Raw genomic sequence first — 13,026 nt, forward strand, 5'->3', positions numbered from 1 at the left:
TGGAAGAGTACATCTGTTTCTTGGAGTGATTCTGCAGCAGTTCTTCCTTTGGCAAAAAGGGTGGTGTCATCAGCAAACTTTAACATATTGTTGTTATAACCCATATCATTGACATAAATAAGGAACAGGAGAGGCCCTTGGGGTACTCCATATTCCAGCTTTTGTTCTTATGATGTTGCTCCATGAATTGATACCACTTGACTCCGGTTTTCCAGATAAGACTGAAAAGTTGCCAGAACAACACCTCGGACACCATAACACTTCAATTTATTGTGCAGTATCTTGTGGGAAATGCAGACAAATGCCTTGCTAAGATCACAGAGTGTCAGTGCTACCCTTTCTCTGTCTTCGAATCCTTGCCTTATTTTTCTGGTTAAGTCCAGTGCTGCCGTAAATGTTGACTTTCCCTTGCGAAAACCATGCTGTGTGTCCTGGAAGAGCTTATTTACTTCAAAATAATTCTGTAACTGGAGTTTCATAACAGTCTCCATAACTTCAGCTAGAATAGGAATGATAGAAATTGGTCTGTAGCGCATTGAACAACTATACTTTTGGCTTTCCATCCGACTGAGTTAACACGGAAAACCCAAGGAAATTATATTAGTTCAGTTTCTATTTTCGTTATAACAGTAATATTGTAGTCCTTTTGTATAGCTTGAAAAGTGTGCCCATGTCTAGTACTGTTGGTTTTCCGTTTCCTCTGTTTCAAATACAGTGTAATACACCACAGCCGAGAAGACATCTGATGCTGGTCTATTTGTGATGGTTACAGTGCCGGTAGGATTTTGTGTGTTCCTGTTTCATACTTTTTAGCAGTGCTACATATTGAGCTATTGTGCTAATGGGATCATGTGTTTTGATTAGTATTTTATATGAAAATTTCTTGATTTACCTACATCTTTGATTTACTTGTAGGCTACTTTTCTGCAGTGTTATGTAATGTGTTCGTATGTTTTCACTTTTTTGTAGTATTTTATTTTCAAAATATCTTGTTCAGTAATCTCTCTATTGTGCATGTTGCACTCACAATGCAGACAATGGGCTGACCCATTCTTAATAAACGTACTGGAGTCGCATTTGGAAGACCTGGGGTCTATTCCCCGTTTGGCCATCCTGACTTGGTTTTTCCAAGGGTTTCTTCTTGTTGCTAACGTGAATGCTGGGATGGTTCCTTCGATTTCCTGCCCCTATCCTCACATTATCCACAGCGTACGATGTTAATGTTATATGCGTGTATATCATCTGTCATCTTTCTGTCATGTCCAATACTACTGTACTAAATGGTCTATGGACGAACAAATAAATAAATGTCATACTAACAAATGACTTCATAACTAAGGACTATGTGTACTGCAAATTCATAATAAGGGGCAAATGTAATATATTGTCATAGCAGTATTCAGTATTGTGATTCTCAAAAGTTACCCTGAGCTACTGTAAGAGTATCTTCCATGTATAATCAATTTATTAGTGTGTTTTTGCGTACATTCCGATTTCAGATCAACAGCGCATCCGCGGTTCACACAACTGATGTAGGCCCATCTGACAATGCTCTTGCAAAAGTACACTACTGTTTTTAGGGCTACAAAACGCATTTAGTTCATAGGAGAAATGCATTTATATAATCGAAAGGACCCAGTTATAACAATGGGAGGCTACGAGACTTTGCAGAGACGTGTATGTTAATATCTACGGAACCGCTGTTTTCGCAGCTAAATACGCACATGCGATGCATTACTATTATTATTGTTGTCTTAATACTGTATGTGTGTGGTTGTCGCATATAATCCCATATCATGGTACTGACAAATGCTTTCAAATGTAATCGCTAGATGGAGGAAGGATCGAGACATTAAGGATTGGCTCTAGTACGCACCAGTAGCGGTAGATGGCGATATGCTCTGTGTTTTGAATTAAAAGTCAATGGCGGTGAATGTTTACACCTGTGTTCGACATTTTGTGTGATTGTTCCGCTATTCGGTACTGTTAGTTAGTTGTTACAATAACTGCATTGCGGATATCGACGGCTCTTGTTTTGTTTACACGTCCGATCGTGATTACTGTACTAACATTGCTTGTGCAAGACTAATTACATGTGTGTTTCTGCTTGGTGCTCAAGAGCGTACCCCCGGGCTATCTGTTTATGACATTAATGTTTTAGGTTGGAATCCCCAGTGCTCGCCGAGGTTGCCTGCAGGTGCGTTACCTACCTGATGCATGATACCCAACACGGAAATAATATTAAATTTCGCCTCACTCCAGGCGCTCTAGCTTTCACGAAGTAATTGCTGATTAAACCTTATAATATCAGAATCCGCTGCATGCAGATTTTGAAGTCCGGCAAGTCGTTTTCATAAACACTTTGATTTATAGGGACGAATTTGATATTTCCCTACATCTTAGGTAAAGTGAGTTTTAATGAGCGTCGTAACAAAACCATGTGCACTGTGAAAAGAAACGAATTTTTTGATGAGGTTGACTGTTAGAAAAGGGTTATTACAACTTAATAGTTTTTCTCCAGTGAGCTTGTAATTGATGTTATAGATTCAAGCCTGATTGTCAGGTAGCAGAAAACCATGAATATACAACAATCCTTAAGTGAGCACGGTAAACTGGATGTCAAAGAGCTAATATCTAAAACAAAGCTATACATGTATGCTCACAGCCCTGTCCCTACTTCTGCATTATGTTCAAATGCCTGCTTTTCTATTCTTTATGAATAGCCATTATTTGGTGACATCTCACAGTTTCTGTTTATTTTTACTAGATAAACGACTCTGGATCAGAAGACAATGATATGGATTTTCTCGGTGTCTGTACGCATGTATATGTAATTTCACTTTTGTATCTTCACATTGTCCCCTGTTAACAGTGCAAGCGATTCTGCCTTAGAGATCTGATAGTACAACTACTAGTCGGTGCTGAGGTAAACTGAAACTGTTTATTGCCGAAACATTGCTAATTATCTTTTTAATACTTTAAGCTACTGACGAACTTAATATAGCCTAGAACTCCAATAATTATAAACTCCTACAGTATTACAAGTCAACAATGACTTATAAGAATTATACCAAATTTGCAAAAAAGAATCCACCTTTTACAATATCTGTTAAGAATGACTCCCTATAAAATATTTTTGTTGTCTTTCCGGTATGTATAGCGTTTTCATCCAATGTTAATTGAGAAAAGCAGCCCTAATAATCTGATCTCCGATAACAGTACACTTAATTCTCAAGTATCAATGTTCAAAATAATATGCAGCATCAGTATTTATACATTTTACTGCCCATTGTCTATATGACGTGTTTTACAAAGTCTTCTCTTATCTTGAAAATATCATGTAATCATTTATGTTTATTTTTATACTTGAGTAGGTTTGTGGGAAATTTTACAGCAACTTGTTGCCAAATAAACAATTTCCAATATAATAAAAATATGGGATATGATCTGTTATTGAGTGACATGAAAAACTGAAAACATGTTATGGTCTGATGGAAGATGTAATATTTACAGGTTCACTCAAGCTCAACCAGCTCTTTGGCACTGCTGCTACATTGTGAGGTGAGTGTCTTGTGGATCATGACGTAACATCAACCCATTCTCACATCATGTTCTGTCAGTCCCATGTTGAAGGAGGGCCTTCGAGGATGCTGAGTGAGTCAAGTTTTACATTAGCAGGCAGTGACAGCCATGGCTGGTTCCTTCCATGAAGTGTACCAACAACAACTTTAGGGGTTCTACTTGTGATATTTCTCGAGATATACCACATTTCAGCTGACTTTTTCTTTTGACATTATGTGCAGAATATCAAGTTATAATTTAACGTGAAATATTCTGCTGAAGTATTGTTTCGTCACTATTAGTTGAAGCCATTTATTAGGATGTTGTAACAAGATAGCAATACTGAAGTACTCATTCTGCTAGATTAAAGTGCTTTGGTTTAAAGGAAATGAACTAGAGAAATTGAATTAACCAGACGGTACAAAATAAAAGCACAGTAAATGGAATTTGTTTCAAATTAGTCAAGTTATCTCATGATCTACACACTACTGAATATGAAATTAGGTGAAACTTGTGCTATTTTATGAATGGTACACAAATTTACTTGGATTCATGTTCAAATGTGTGTGAAATCGTATGGGACTTAACTGCTAAGGTCATCAGTCCCTAAACTTACTCACTACTTAACCTAAATTATCCTAAGGACAAACGCACACACCCATGCCCGAGGGAGGACTCGAACCTCCGCCAGGACCAGCTGCACAGTCCATGACTGCAGTGCCTTAGACCGGGCGGCTCTTTATTACTACCCATTTTGGTAGTGTGCCGTCATATCTGTATGAAAAGATTATTAATCTCATGCCCTATCAATTATCAGTATGGAAGTCCGTATGATACATTTCTTATCTGCGCTGTTACACATCTACAGAAAACCATCTGATTTCTTATCACAAGTGCAGTTTTAACCATGAATTCTAATAGATTATGCCATATTTTGTCCTAAGACAGCAGTTGGTTTTCTGTATAAGTGTTGCAGTGTAGATAGGACTCACATTGATTTCCATGTTGATAAATGATTTGATATGATCAGTAATTGATCTTTTTATGCTGATATGATAGTAGATTAAATTAGACCAGATGTAATTTTCAGTCCAATAGCTCCACAGTGATGAGATCCTCCAGGATGTAGAACATGTCAGAAAAAAATACCAAAGCCAATAATAATAAAAGACTATTAATACAGTTTCATCCCATTCATTCCAAACAATATATTACTGCTGTTAGAAATTGCTAGCAAAAAATTTTCTATCTTTTTTTATGATTTTATTATGTCCTTGTAAGGGATTACTAGAAATACAATGAGTGTCACATGACAAATTAATGCTAATCAAAGTTGTTGAGTTACTTTGAAATTATGCTAGGGATTTGTGGATATTGAGTAATAGTCAGACTACGGTAGAAATGTTACAAAACACAAAACAAGAATACATTTAATTTGTTTTATTTTTCATACCATAATGATGGTAGTAACTGCTAAACACAAAACAAGAATACGTTTGCATACCAGAATGATGGTAGTAACTGCTATGTGTTTCGTTGCAGCAGGGAGAAAAAGTGTGAAATTCAGTATGAAGTTAACACCGATCAGAGGTGTCAGCAGAAATGAAATTATTATTGATGATGTTTCAGTTTATTGTTGTCACGTATTTCAATTCCTATATGACTGTAAGATGCACCAGAAAAAATAACATGTAACACTATACATTGACTGCTACATGCATCCTTAGATTTTTACATGAGAGGGGTATTAAATACATGTAATAGTCATGTTGAAACATAAAAAGACCTGTGTGAGGTAGCTATTGGAATATAGAATTTCTCTACAAATAATACTGAACAGTTTTGAGTTCTCGTTTCTAAGGATTCAGAAGGCTCCTGCAGTAGTTGCAGTCATTTTTAGTAATGTGACGTATGATCCTCCCATGCATACAAAAATGACGGATTTAGAGAAACAATACTGAGAAATCGAAAAGTAACTCTTATCAGTTTGATAGGGAGAAGGGCAGCAGCTCTTACGTAGTGCCTATTAGAACGAATGTCGATTGTATGGGAGAATTGTCCCTCTAGAAGAGTTCATAGAATGCGTACAGGACATATGAGCAGACCTGCAGATCCTAATAGCTGACGCCAGTTTGTTGCAGAGTTGTTAACATGGTTTCGTTTCCAGAATGTTGAGCTACTTAGCATCTACACGAGTTTCATAAGCACTAGAGTTGTAAAACTAAAATAGGCTACCACAGACCACCATAAATAAGCATAGATTACGATAGTTTTCCTAGTAGTTTTGGCCAGTTAAGATCGTACCCGCATTATCTGTACGTTAGGAGTGTTGCATACCTATTGGGCGTACCTCATAACGATCGCACTCAGTGTCTTACTAGATTCCCCTAAAAATAGGAAACTGATGAGGCTACATAAAGTTTCCGATAGCCTACGGAACATTTTTGTTCTACGTCTTATTCTACTGGTTACTACTTAAAAATAAACAGTATTTATAACAAAAGTGAAATTGTCAATATTTAATCGGGGTTTTATTTGAAAATCGTTGATTTGTAGCGTGAAACGGAGGGATATTGTAGTAAAAATAAAGAAAACAATACCGATTTATCATATGGCGCTAAATAATACTATTTCCTTTACAAAAAAATAAAATTAAAAAAAACGCGAAATAAAAATATATTAACATCGCTTCAGTACTTCAACGAACTTGCATAAACGTGCTTCTGTTAGCCATAAACAACTTTCTCATTTATCGGTAGTAACAGGAAACACCTGCACTTCATCATTATGAAGAACGTTCTGTTGAGTACGAAGTACCAAAGTGCAGAAGTTATGCGATCAACTAATTTCTGTTACTTACCAAATGCAATGTATATTCTGTAAGGATATAAATACACTGTAAGCTAAAAGTATTTGATGTGTGGGCTCTAATTACGTGTAAAGCAAACAAAGACGCAAACAGAGGTTCCCAGTTTCTCTCTTACACATTTATGTTTCTTTCCTTGCCAATACTACCAGTAATACTGTTAATCCAGCCATTTACTACGGCATTTATGTACTGTACCTAAAACTATCAAACCGTAGTTTTGGTTGAGTGGAACTCTAATACGCTGAGGTGACAAAAGTCATGGGATATCTCGTAATATCGTTCCGGACCTCCTTTTGCCCCGTCGTAGTGCAGCAACTCGAGATGGCAACGACTCGAGAAGTCGTTGGAAGTTTCCTGCAGAAATATTGAGCGACATACCTCTATAGATGTCCATAGTTGTGAAAGTGTTGACGGTGCAGGATTTTGTGCACGAACTGACCTGTCCCATAAATTTTCGATGGGATTCATGTCGGAAGATTTGGGTACCCAAATCATTAGCTCGAATTCTCCAGAATGTTCTTCAAACCGCTGACACGGCGCATTGTCGTCCATAAAAACTCCGTCGTTGTTTAGGAACATGAAGTCCATGAGTGGCTACAAATGGTCTCCAAGTAGCGGAACATAACCATTTCCAGTCAATGATCCGTTCAGTTGGACCATAAGAACCAGTCCATTCCATGTAAACACAGCCCACATCTGAAACTTCCTGGCAGATTAAAACTGTGCGCTCGACCGAGACTCGAACTCGGGACCTTTGCCTTTCGCGGGCAAGTGCTCTACCAACTGAGCTACCGAAGCACGACTCACGCCCGGTACTCACAGCTTTACTTATGCCAGTATCTCGTCTCCTACCTTCCAAACTTAGCTCAGATGGTAGAGCACTTGCCCGCGAAAGGCAAAGGTCCCGAGTTCGATTCTCGGTCGGGCACACAGTTTTAATCTGCCAGGAAGTTTCATATCAGCGCACACTCCGCTGCAGAGTGAAAATCTCATTACAGCCCACATCATTATGGAGCCACCGCCAGCTTGCACGGAGCTTGGTTGACAACTTGGGTCCATGGCTTCGTGGGGTCTGCATCGCACTCGAACCCCACCATCAGCTCTTACCAACTCAAATTGAGACTCATCTGACCAGGTCACGGTTTTCCATTCGTCTAGAGTTCATCTGATATGATCGCTAGCCCAGGTGCTAGCAAAGGTACTTACGTCAGTCGTCTGCTCCCATAGCCGATGAACGCCAGATTCCGCCACACTGTGCTAACGGATACGTTCGTCGTACGTCACACATCGATTTCTGCGGTGCTTTCAGGTGGTGGTGCTTGTCTGATAGCAATGACCTCTGTACGCAAATACGGGTCAACAGAAGCGTCCGATCCCACGCGTCGGCTTTGACCCGTGACGTAAGGGTGTTGTCGTGTGTGACGTCATGACGGCGCGGAGTTTGGTTTGAGTGTGGCTGTCTCCAGTTCTGTTTTATCTTATTTTATTTACTTTTCTGATCTGATCGTTCTATCTCGTGAGATATTTTTTTTAAATTTAAAAACACTTATTACTTATTTTAATTATCTGTTTCCTCCAATTTCTGTTTTAGTTTATTATATTTATCTTTCTGATCTGTTCGTTCTATCCCGTGAGATTTTTTTTTTTAAATACAAAAAACACTAATTAGCTACTGAAGCATCTTTATCTTCTATAGGTTGCAGGGGTTACGACCCCTGGGGAGGTGGGTGGGTATTTATGCATGGCTGTCTTCACTTACACGTTGTAGCTACGCAAGGCGTCTAAATTTGTTTATATTTAGTTTGCCCCCACCCAAAACACCCCATTTCCCGCGCTTGTCCCGTTCGCGTCATTAGGCTTCTTGTGGAAAGTGTGTGTGTTTGTTTTTGTTTCCGCCATATTTGTGACGTCATGGGTCAAAGCAGACGGGCGGGATCGGACGCTTCCGTATTTCCGCAAATAGTGCTGTTCTCGGTAGTTAAGTGAAGGCCATCGGCCACTGCATTGTCCGTGGTGAGAGATAATGTCTGAAATTTAGTATTTTCGGCACACTGTGGACACTGTTGATCTCGGAAAATTGATTTATTGATTTCCCTGACGATTACCGAAATGGAATGTACCATATGTCTAGCTCCAACTACCATTCCGCGTTCCAAAGTCTCTTAATTTCCGACGTGCAGCCATAATCACGTCGGAAACCTTTTCACATGAATCAGGTGAGTGCAGATGACAGCTCCGCCAATGCACTGTCCTTTTATATCTTGTACGTACGATGCTACCGCCATCTGCATATGTGCATATTGCTTTCCCATGGCTTTTGTCATTTCAGATTAGGCACCTGTCGCGTGAGGTCCAGCTCTATTCTTCGCGAGGTCCTGAAGGATTAAACAGCGCAGTCGAGGCTTGTTTCTTAACTTGCTGCAAATCTTCAACACAGCTTACAATAATGTCTGCGAAATAAATATGACCATAGCGAGTATAGCGTGAATTAAATACTTCCCAGCAAAGAGGAACTCAGTACATCGTTTTTAATGTTGAAGCTAAAGTAGCGTCAAGCATACCCAAGGAATTGCCTTAATTTAAGGGCAATTAGTCTGATAATTTATAGCATGAGACCCATACCTACTTTCTGACTACCAGTACTTAGCCACATACCACCTCCATTTCAGCAGTGAGAAACTGCCCTAATACAAATGTTCGTGCAAACATTCTGAGAATCAACACTGGTAGGTTTCATTCTCGTCACCTACCCCTGGATACCTCAAAAAAGTTGGAAACGGCTTTAATGCCCGAGACACACGTGGCAGATTAATGTTACGACTGAATAACTTAAGATGCTATGCATACCGACCAAGCCAACTGGCTTTGAATTGCCGTGCAACATCTGGTCCTTTCTTAACCGAATAAGAACCAGAATTGAAGGTCTGTCGTGTCTTTGCACAAAGGGAAGAAAATATCTTCACTCACAAAGTTTTGACTGTGGCGCTGAAAAGCAGACTGCTCGCCTGTAATTGAAGAATGTCCTCTTGCTACCTGGCCATATTGGGATACAGGGCAACGACACGGCTGATAAAGTTACCAAGGAAGCATATTGGGATGGTGCTGTCCGTCAATATCCCATCCCGTTGCACGCCATTGTCATTTTGTGACAAATGCATCATGCGTCAGTGGGAGACTGAATGTTTGCAGCTGACAGACAACAAACTGCGGTCGCTCAACTCGACCACAAAGGCTTGGCAGACTTCGTATTAGCCTCGCCGCTGGAAGGAGGTTTTGCTTACCAGACTGCGCATCGGCTATAGCCCTTTCACACACGCCTTCCTCCTGCGACGGGAGAATCCAGCATTCTGTGAAATTTGTGACGTGCCACTTTCAGTTCAGCATATTGTGGCTACGTGTGTTGTGTGTCATACTGATATTAGGGCAGCCCTCGGTCTCGCTTAAGATCTGCCTACCATCCTCGTAGATACCGATACCAGTGTTAACAGAGTGGCGAAATTTTGTGAACTGTCAGGCCTCATCCCTAAGCTGGTAGGGAAGGGCGGCAGACGTTAATAGATTATAAACTGGTCCACATGTGGGGACAGCCTTCGCCCCCACCCATGAGATTTGAGTTTTCGTCAGGGCACTAATGACCATGATGTCAAGCGCCCCCTCAACCCTAATCATCATCATCGACTTACTGGTGAAGACGAAGGTATCAGTAGACAATCTTCGTGGCCAGTACATTAGCCTGTAGTTTGAGATAATTGTAATATTATTTTTGTGTGATGTATATCCACACGCTAAAATAATTCATCGAGGCAGCTGTCAGTTGCGGCTTTTATTACTACTGGTAAGTAGCAGCTACCAGTTGGTAACAAACAGCCGAAACCTGACGTCAAGTGAGATGTCCTGTTCCGACATTGATCGCGCTGATGCACTCCATCGGATGCGTGCTCTCTTACTTGGCGTAATGTGGATACTTAAATGCTATCTTGTCTTCATTGCCCCCACGCAGTTGAGTACCCGTCATCGTATACGTGCCGATAAGGTGAGCCAGTTTCCCTTGGCCGTAAATAAGCGCTGTATTCTCCCTTCGGATGCGTTAGAAAATAGTTAATATCATCCAGCTAGCTTATTTCGTAGAGATAAGTGTCCGTGTTAATTGGCGGCATTACCCCCCATACAAATATTTCTTCGTATGTACTTTATATTATTATTAACTGAAAATAGTTTTCTTTCTCTTCTTATATACAGCAGGATCGCTTAGTCTGTCCAGCCAAGAGGGGACTGCTTCTAAAACTTGATGTAAATCATTGCCGCAGTGAGAGAATTCTTTAGATGTTCCACAAAAATTGAGACGTCGTGCTGCAGAATTCGATCAGCCGCACATTTTGAGTTTGCAGCCACATAATATATATCACTTCAAAATGTTTTTCTACAAAAAAAAAAATCATTTAATACTTTCGGTTGGAATGCAGGCTCCGTTATTCTTCATGTAACTGATATTAACGCTTGAGCTACCACCAAAGTCAAATTTCAACTCAAGGAATTAAGTGAAACTATTTCAAGAGATTGTTCAAGATTAGCCGCTAAAGAAATTAAGCTTTCCCTCTTTCAAATTTTCCAGAAATATAATTCAAACAATTTTTCTAAGATACATGAAATTTTCGGTATATGTTCTGACGTGCTTAATATTTTCCATCATAGACTTCTCACAAATAACTTTCAAAGGAGCGTCTCGAAAAAAGCCAAAATTGATGTATCACTCATAGGCTTTTCATTGTTATTCAAAAATCATTAAAATTGAAAAAAAACATCTCTTCCTAGCTTGGAAGAATAAGGCTATTCAGCATACGTAGTCAACACATATTTGAATTTACACACTTTTTTATAACACGTCGATATACAGTGAGTGGTCATTCACGTTCAAGACATGTGTACAAATCCATCATACATAAACTAGTTTCTGACATCCATTTAATAAGAATGCGCAGAGAAGATTTAACAATGATGGCACGATGTTCTCACCCCCTCGAACCGCCGGCGCCGTTTTGTTTAGCGATTCGCATTGCAGATTATTGCGTCGGTAGAACACCGTTGGATCACTTTGCCAGCGTCTATCCCGTACGACATTAAACAGAATAAAAAAAAACAACATTGTAGTACACACACCATATACCAAATACATAATTCAATACTACAATTTTCTTGCACACGTGATGTTGCTCAAGCGGAAGCTAAGGACGATTCTGTTCCCTAAAATCTACAGCACCACACAAGCAGCTGCCTCGCTGAAGTATTGTGGGATAAACAAAACGTGATCCGGTGGCATGCCCGAGAACCATATGTGGAACGTATCCGCCGGGGAAGCCTACACAGGTGCAATTTAGTATTGCGAAATTTAAATACCTACACTCCCAGATTTCATTCCTTTTACCTTTCTTTTTTTTTAAAAAAGAATCCTCCTCCCCGAACCAAGAAATCCCACACCAGAAACCGCAAGTGAAGTGCAAGTCCTAAAGTTTACCAACCTCCCCTTCCCCCCGCCCCTCCCACCCATTTTTACGTAATAATAGGATGAATAGGCATGGGTTTGGATAGTGAAATGGAGTGCGTCGACAGTGAGTATTAATTATTATAGTTAATTAAATCTAGCTCCCACCCGTTCTCACACGTCTTCAACAGCCGCTTGTATCTAGCATAATAATATATCTTCGTAACAGAGGATGCATAGGGTAGTACAACAAAGATCCTTGTTAGTTATTTAAACATCTTACTTAGTAGCTGCTCAGGAAAATAAACTACCATGGAAATAAATAGCCAACAGACATCCATCTCCTGAGGTTTTCGTTTGTAGCTACAATCAGTTGTGAGGTAAATAAAGGGATGTGGAATTCCACCAGGCACGGAAATACGTGTAGGCTAAAGAAGAAGAAACTAATGTGAAATAAGTATAAACTATAGGTAGGATATTTCATAAACGGAAAAAATAAACTATTTCAAAACGAAAGAAAGCTTGCCTAACTCAAGGTGAGAAGGGCTTTGAGGAAATATAAAATTGGTCCTTTTTTTCTACGAGATAGTTCTGTAGCATGTTAGAAATGTTATCGCCAGGTTTCAGAAGTTAATTCGTGCTATAAATAATGTAAAAGCCGTCTTGTTGGTACCCAAGCGCGGTGCCATATTTTCTTTTCCACACGACTCTGTTCTTGTTTGCGATATTTTACTATTTCCTGCCATCAGAGAAGATATCTGTAAAGTCGGAAGGCTGTGAGCCCATTTACGATGCGATTATTTACGATTTATTAAAGAAATGGTGGAGCACAAAACCCGAACGAAAGCTTTAATACCCTCATTTAGAAGAGACGCCCAAAGACTACATTTTGCTCACCTACTGTCTGGTGTTCGATGATGGTAACACGATAAGAATCGTGACGCTTCAGGCCTAGTATTTGATGCAGGTTGCTTCACTGAAAACCTGTTGAGAAAGACGTGCGTATTACAAGTTTTGAAATATCAGTGAAGGATATTGCTAGAAAGGCACGCCAGAAGGATCAGATTAGAAGGAAAGAGCTACATGATGACCAAATGTATGGTTCTGACCAGTATTA

General features: G+C 39.7%; 1 protein-coding gene and 1 non-coding gene across 2 annotated transcripts in view; one reads left to right on the forward strand and one right to left on the reverse strand.

Annotated features, from left to right (window-relative positions):
* The first annotated feature begins 1,934 nt into the window (after positions 1–1,934).
* The window catches only part of LOC126416078 (focal adhesion kinase 1), a 754,036-nt gene continuing 742,944 nt past the window's right edge, over positions 1,935–13,026 (forward strand). The window contains exons 1-2 of the mRNA XM_050083563.1: positions 1,935–2,197; positions 3,514–3,561. The gene's annotated coding sequence lies outside the window, so the exon portion shown is untranslated. The remainder of the gene's footprint in view (positions 2,198–3,513; positions 3,562–13,026) is intronic.
* On the reverse strand, positions 7,154–7,228 carry Trnas-cga (transfer RNA serine (anticodon CGA)). The gene has a single exon. It is a non-coding gene; the product is annotated as a tRNA-Ser (tRNA).

The sequence above is a fragment of the Schistocerca serialis genome, chromosome 8 (assembly GCF_023864345.2).
Source record: "Schistocerca serialis cubense isolate TAMUIC-IGC-003099 chromosome 8, iqSchSeri2.2, whole genome shotgun sequence".
NCBI classification, from domain to species: Eukaryota; Metazoa; Arthropoda; class Insecta; order Orthoptera; family Acrididae; genus Schistocerca; species Schistocerca serialis.